This window comes from Dermacentor variabilis, chromosome 3, assembly GCF_050947875.1.
Source record: "Dermacentor variabilis isolate Ectoservices chromosome 3, ASM5094787v1, whole genome shotgun sequence".
NCBI lineage: Eukaryota > Metazoa > Arthropoda > Arachnida > Ixodida > Ixodidae > Dermacentor > Dermacentor variabilis.
The window spans coordinates 112904583-112912542 of NC_134570.1; the positions used below are offsets into that span (position 1 = coordinate 112904583).

The window sequence follows — 7960 nt, forward strand, 5'->3', positions numbered from 1 at the left end:
GGAATAGACGACGAACAATAAGCTTTGAGTAAATAGAACATTGCGCTTTCCTAAAGTACAGCTGTTTCACTTCTGAGTGAAACGTATCGCTTCAGAGGACCGCTTTGGTGAAGGCGCTACCGTGTTTGACGGAATGTTTGAAGTGCGGCGTTTCGGTAGTAATTGCGAGAAATCTTTTTCCTTGCTGTAATGCTTACACCTAATAATTAAAATATACACGCAATTCGAGCAGGTAGTTCGATATATTTATTGAAGAAACGTACTATGACTAACCGTACAATAAATTAATATTGAACTACTATACGTAATTAGGATGGTCTCTATAACATCCACAGTCATTTTCTTCCCACCTTGACTTGCTTTCTATGGAGCCTTGAGCGCCATGACAAAAAATTATGTAAATTTCCCGCATTTATCGACAATCGATAGTAATTCGTGACTGAAGAGATTAAACAGATTTCTTTTTTCTTTTTTTGCTTCCCTACGTTTAAGTGCCTTGATGACTTTCCTTACGCATGATTTGTTTTATACCTGAGCAAGCGTATAAATGACTGCCCTTTGGCACAGTATTCTACCGTTTTGCGCTGTTCTGTACATTTGTTAGTTAGATTCAAACCATTTGTGCTAATTCCTGCACGTGGGGCCCATTGACTTTACTTCTTTTACTCGCCTGCAGCTTTTTTACAGGCTGTTCGCGTGACACAAAACCGCGTATACAGCTGTAATACAGGTTCGTTTCTAGGAGCCGACGTAAACGCAGCAGTTTCGCCGGAGGGGTAGAAACCCCGCTGCGCTTCCTATCAACATGCACAACATACATGGGAACAATATGCAAAAAAACGTTTACTGCGTGCCAAAAGAAAACGTACCGTGAAATGTTCCGTTTCACTTGACATTTAAAGAAGGCCACGGGTGATATTACAATATTGTTCCCAGACAAGTAATCAAAGTTGAAGAATGATAAGGTTTCGGTTAGATTTTCTGCTTGTCAGCGGCACCGTGCTACTTTTCTCTTTCTTTTTTCTACCATTTATTGAATAAGCGTAAATTTCTTGCGGACATTAGCACGGCCGGATAGCTGAGTCGGTAGTGTATGAGATTGTTAATCACTGGGCCGTAAGTTCAAGCGTAACGTTGGGCGCCTTCTTTTAATTCTCGTCATTCATTAAATGAAGAAAGTGAATTTTCTTTGTTTTTTTCGGTCGAAGGCTCTGACTTCCTTCGGGCTTGTTGCTGTAAAGTTTTGAAGTCGTACGTCATTCTTCGGTCAAAAGGTCACATTAAGTAGCAACGTAGCCAAGAGCGCCAGGAGACTACAGAATAAGTTCTTGGTGACTACGGAGCTTCCGAAACTGCGACTCGAGATCACAGATGTGATAATGATGACATGACCATTATGAAACTAGGTTCCCTACAACTGTGCCAAAAGTATCGCTGTACAATATTGTTACGGCGTAACCGCACTGATTCTTTAGATTCGAGGCCTATGATGGACTAGACCGGGGCGACGGAGGCTGTCGAGATTGGCAGTACAGTCGACAGGGTGTCTACCACGTTGGCATTTACCAATTCCCTGATTTTTCCAGGTTTTGCATGAGTGCCTTCGCGAAATTCTCAAAGTGACAGAGATCCTCGTGTTGTTTTAAGTCGGGCTGCCACCATGTTGACCAATGCTGCCACTCTCTAGTAAGCATGTCAAAAATTTAAAAAATAGAACTTAATCCAGTTTGAATAGTAAGGAGTAGTGTTTATTTAATTCAATATCACATAAAGGTGGGACTAGAAAATACACAGCCAACAAAACATCTTTAAGAAATGGTAAAAACCATTGAAAATCGAGTCAGACCTTCTCAAATACGAATAAAAAGTACATGCATACAAAACCAAATATTTTTGAACATGAGCTATTTCTATCAACTGATAGCAAGCTCATCGGTATGAGGACCGAACTTTTTCGCAAGTCAGATTCTCTCTGAACAGTTGCCAAGTCAACCTCAACTGTCCTGACATCGTCTCAGCCCGCGCACAAAGCGTAAGTGTTATGTTCCGCTGCTTTAAAGAGTTCATTTTGGTCTGACTGAGGGACATCTGCATCTGGGCGTCAGCCAACACTTTGTTTTTTGAGCTCAAGCTCCTTCAAAGAAGCGGCGGCGCGCTTCCTTTCCCGTTCATTCCTCAGTGCGTAAGTCGTTTCTGTTCTCATCCTCCTTCCGCCACGCGTTCGCCCCACAGACCATTTGAACCAACCTCTTGGTCAGTTGTACGGTCAACGTCCGATCTTTCGGACTCCCTGGGGGCCGCGAAAACGTCCGAAAATTCGGGCAGTTCGAAAACATGAATGCATATCTTTTACTGCCCTTAAAGGGCCCCTCACCAGGCAATATATCAAATTTCGGTTATACGCTGCCAGTTGTTAGGTACCCTCTGGGGAGCGTTCTACCGCAAGAATTTTTCAAATTGGTTCATCAATTACCGAGATAATAATACTTCACTGCCGCGAACCTACGATTTCAGGAGGCGAGGGCCACTGCCAAGTGATACACTTTCTCCGCTTACCCCGTGTAGCCTCCGCAAGCGAAACTCCTTCCCTGCGTTCTGCCATACCGGAACTCGACGACCGGCTGAAGCATGTGCCACGCTCCCCGCCGTCATCTTTTCCCCTCACTTTCTTTCTGCGTGGTGCACTTCCGCTGATGGCGTTGCGCGCGATCTGTTGCGTTGGTCTAGTTTCGCGCAGCACAAGATTTTGCGCGCTGTGAGTGAGTGAGTGAGTGAGTGAGTGAGTGAGTGAGTGAGTGAGTGAGTGAGTGAGTGAGTGAGTGAGTGAGTGAGTGAGTGAGTGAGTGAGTGAGTGAGTGAGTGAGTGAGTGAGTGAGTGAGTGAGTGAGTGAGTGAGTAAACTTTATTGTAGGTCCGGCGAGGACGCGAACTCGTCGAGCACCCGGCTAGTCCCACGTCGGGACCGGCCGGTCTAGCCCACCGGCCCGGTCGCGGGCACGCCGGACGGCCAGGATTTGCTTTTCTAGAGCGGGGCTACGCAAAAGCGAGTCCCACTCCTCCTTGATGAACTTGGGGTATGTCGACCCGCACTCCCAGAGCATGTGAGGTAGAGTGGAGGTCTGGCCGCAGGACGGGCAGGCGTCGTCGCGATACACGTCGGGGTAAGCCTCGTGGAAAGCGGACAGACACGGATATGTGCTGGTCTGTAGGAGCCTAAGCGAAATGGCTTGCGCCCTATTCAACTTGGGATGAGGGGGTGGAAACACCCTTCTTGACATGTAGAAATATTTAATAATCTCGTTGTGAGTAGCGGGAGCGTCCCTGTGACCGTAGAGAGGAGGGGAGTCAGCGCTCCTTATAGAGGAAGCGCGGTCGGTAAGGTCACGCGCAGCCTCGTGGGCAGACTCATTGAGGTTCGGGGGAGCACCCTCGACCGATCCTACGTGAGCGGGAAATCAGTGAATTGAATGGTTTGTGAGAGCATGTGGACTCGAGCCGCTAAGAAGACGAAGAGCTTCCTTGGAGATGCAACCCTTTTGAAAAGCCCTAACTGCCGTTTTGGAATCGCTATAGATTTCGGACCCACGACTGTCTAGCAGGGCGAGGGCGATGGCGACTTGCTCGGCGACTCCGGGGTCTGAAGTGCGAAACGAGGCGCTATTGGAAATGCTTCCGCTCGAGTCGACCACAACGACCGCAAAGGACTTCCCATCACTGTACTCCGCAGCGTCGACGAAGCTTGCGCTAATGTCGTGTCGCTTGATCTGTTTGAGGATGGCTGCTGCTCTGGCCTTGCGTCTGCCCTCGTTGTGGACGGGATGGACGTTTCGGGGCACAGGGGCCACTACGAACTTGTCTCGAATGCACCTAGGGATCGGGGTACTGACCATCGAGAATTCCGCAGGGTGGTAACCCAGCTCTTCGAGGATGCGTTTACCTGCCGCTGTGGTGGCCAGGCGACTGAGTTGCGTGCGTGCGTGCGGCGCGAATACCGAGGGACTGTCTGAGGCAGACACAAAGCGGGTCATAGAGCGTGATCGCGCGCTGGAACATGGCAGAAAATGACATACTTTCGCTGTCCGGGCGCGACTGCACGGCGCGGGGACAAGCAGACAAAACGGACGGAAATCTCGCTTGCTGCGGTGCGAAGTAAAACACGAATGCGCAGACATTTTGTTTGTGCGCTTTATTATTTCTCTAAACCTTAATTCGTCTACTGAAGCAACAGATTACATAAATAACAGATGTTTAAAATTATGGGGTTTTAGGTGCCAAAACCAATTTCTGATTATGAGGCACGCCGTATAGTGGAGGACTCCGGAAATTTCGACCACCTGGGGTTCTTTAACGTGCACTTAAATCTAAGTGCACGGGTGTTTTCGCATTTCGCCCCCATCGAAATGCGGCTGCCGTGGCCGGGATTCGATCCCGCGACCTCGTGCTCAGCAGCCTAACACCATAGCCACTGAGCACCCACGGCGGGTAAATAACAGATGTTGGCTTGAATAATTCTCAAAGTCACGCGTCACAGCAGTGCGACGTACGTAGGCCTACTTGTGCGATACGCGTTGACTCACCAGCTGCGAGCGCGGCGCGTGCAAGGGTAAGGGCAAACGGCGTTCGGTTTGAAATCTCAGCTCTTTTCGCGGTGCTTAGCGTAGTAATATTTGGCAGACACCATCGTTAGTGAGCATAGTATGCGCGGCGCTTGTCAGCTCAAAATGGCCAGACGTGGTGACGGGTGCTAGAATAGACTCCGGAACCCATTTTTCTTTTTGGCAGGCCCAGTATCAACAACCGATGCAAACCAAGTCGCGCAGACAGGTGACCCCCAACTTTCCATATTTATTTTCCTTGTTGTGCTGACGAGAGCTCCCTTCTCGTACCTGCGCCACCATCGCGCGAATGCGTGAGTTACGGGAGCTGCACCGTGGGAATTTTGCTTCTAGAAATCTACTTTTCCCAAACGAATAGGGAACAGAGCGAGCTTTGCTCCGTTTGTCCCTAGCCGAGCTGCACTGCGCGACCGTGGATGAGGGCTGAGGAATGAGGTGGGCAATTTTCGTGGCGCCATGTAAATACATTGCGCTCATCACTGCGAGGTACTCGGTTCGACTCGCGTGTTCGATATACCTTGCTTTTTTTCTTTCAAATATTGCGGCATTATTATATAGTTTCCTCTTTGACTTTACGGTGCTTTGTCTATGCTTCACCGCCAGGCCTGACACGAAGGGTTCCCGCCAATGGGATCGGAGAAACCAAGCACACAGCGCAGCTGGCGATTGCATGCGCACTGAAGGTCGTTACGTAGACGCCGCATTAGCGACCGCAGGGGCCTATGAATATTAAAACGATGTTGCGGGGTATTCGCTCTCTTGTAAAATATCAATTTGCAAGTTGCGCTAAAGTTCATGGCTCCACACGCACATAGGGCCCACGTGACACGTACTCTTCTCGTCGCCGCCGCACGCAATGGACGAACACCGAATGCGTACTGCGAAGCGGCAAAGGTTATGCTATACGTGCGTCCCAGGAACACGGGCCAAGCACTGACGAAATGAACTGCCACTCCGCCATTACGGACACTTTATCACCCGCTATGTTCATGTTTGATCGGAAGAATATGCCGCAGTTAGAGCAATGCACGTCGTCTTCAGTAGTACCTATAGCAAAAGCAGAATTTGAGAAGCAAAAGTCCCCAGATTTCTCTATGGTGGCCTCTTGGGTCGGCCAGACATATAAAGAAGGTCTCGCGTTAGTGATAAGGGAAACGCGGAATTGTCGTCGAGTAGGTACCGCAACGCGTTCTCTCCAAAGGTCTCGAACGTAACGAGGAATGTCCAACGTCACCTGATGTCCTGCGAGTTCCGCGTCCCGTAAAACGCGTGTCCGTGTAACTTTCGAGAAACTTTACCCGCAAGTGGGGACGTACTTTACGAGGACAGCGTGGGCCGAATTCACAAGCCATCTTGTCCGTAAGTGCGCTTTTCCATTGGCCGGTGCATCATTCGCTAAAGATATTAAGCATTAGGATTGGCTTAAATTTTCTCTTACAAATATTTTAGCGTAGGAGCTTTTTGAGAATTCTTTACATGATGTCCTATGAGATTATTGCAGATGACGACGACTACTCGCCGATTTTTCGACCGAGGCATTTTGCGTTATAAAACAACTGTGCCCCTTACCTCACCCGCGCCTACTTTATGTGTTCGCGTCTTTTTTTTCTATATCAAATTACGCCATCGTTGCACCATATTGTTATTCCTCGGTAGATTTCTTCATTTTCATTCTTTTCTTGTTTTGTTTTTTTTCTTTTTACTTCTTTGTGTGCTCGTGGCTCCCGCTTCACAGTACAAATTGAAATGCGATATTGACATGCCAGTTGTTCATACTGGTAGGCGAAAGCAGCCTTTCTTCTCGGTGAGGAGACCTAGAACTCTCATAACGAACAGCTGGCTGTTTTCCAAGAAAGTGAAGAAAAAGATATGCAACAAAAAAAAATGTAAATGGACACGAAACAGAAGTGAGAAACAGAACACAAGGTGAGAGGAACCTTGAAAGGTAATTGATGCAACGTAGCTGGTTTGTGTTCTGTAGTTATCGATGACCATAACAAATCTGGCCCTATGCTTCTTTAGTTCCTTCGTCACTGTATTTATGTCAATGCAGCGTGAAACTGCATGTGGAAGAACAAACAATTATATCTCAATTGAAAAAGAAAGAAAAATTGAGTAAGTGCAGCATCGTAAGTCAATGCAAGTGAAAGCAAGATAGTAACGAATAAAGGATCGAGCAATTCAAGCAGCACAAGTACACTCTCTACGCTTGGGGTCAATTGTTCAGCCAATAGCAAACCTGTTATTTATGCTCTGCACGCCGGATTCCAGGAGAGTGCCGGGCGGCTGCGCAATGAGGGAATAAAAATTACAGGCAGTCTTAAATGTCGCCGTCGATAGCTCAGTTGGTAGAGCGGTGGACTGTAGAGGTTTCGTTCTGCGGGCATCCATAGGTCGCTGGTTCGAATCCGGCTCGACGGAGTGGCTACATTTTTTTTATTTGTTCATTCAGGGGTGACCTTGTTTTGTTCCATGCGTGATCCATGGTTAATCGAATTAGTGAGTTAATCAGAACTTTGGCACATCACTTGCTTTTTTTTTTCTTTATATGGTGTAAGCGCAGTGCAGACGTATATAATCCTTCAGTTATGCTCTGACAAATCATGCCTTATATTGCCCATCGCAGTATTTGTTTTGTTTGATTTCCCCCTTTCTAGTCTGGGAACTCCCCCCCCCCCCCCAGCGATGCCTCAGAATGATTGTATGTGTAGAACGAAATAAGCTATAAACAAAAAATAAAAAGGCCACACCCGCATCCTTTCGGCCATCATAATTCGTTCTTTTCACTGCCTTAATTAAAACGCTCATCAGCTGTAATTTACATGCATCGGTGTCTGACTTCCAACGTTGCCCTCGACTGCAGCCTGCGTTATCGTGCACCATGTCTGCGTTCGGGGTCAGAAGCGCTAGAATTTACACCACTTCGCGTTCACAATACCGTTGCTCACCAACTCGCCCAGCAGCACAGAATTCCGTAATCTTCGTTCCTCTCTATATGTGTGCTTAAAAGTTTAGCTCGCAGCTCAAGCTACTGCGCTAGCTGTTCCTCGCTGCCAGCACAACGAAAACCTATTACAGGGATTGCTCAGTACGCTAAATCACCCATTTATGCAATGGTTACGAACACATTTCTTTGCGCAATGACACGTCTCGGCCAGTGGCGGCAGCTGCTGTAGCGTCACGCTTTGTCTGGCAAGCATATGCGGTTGTGGGCGGGGCCAGCATTTCCCGCGGTATGCTATCGTTCAAACTTCGCCCAGCACTTCTCTGCGGTGCTTTGCCGTCTCACGCACAGCCGGACGCGCTCAGTTTCGACATTGCCTCGACTGAGCTTTGCGATGAAT

General features: G+C 48.0%; 1 non-coding gene across 1 annotated transcript; it reads left to right on the top strand.

The window, feature by feature from the left end:
• Positions 1–6946: 6946 nt before the first annotated feature.
• Positions 6947–7037, top strand: TRNAY-GUA (transfer RNA tyrosine (anticodon GUA)). The gene is given in 2 exon segments: positions 6947–6983; positions 7002–7037. It is a non-coding gene; the product is annotated as a tRNA-Tyr (tRNA).
• The last annotated feature ends 923 nt before the right edge of the window (positions 7038–7960 follow it).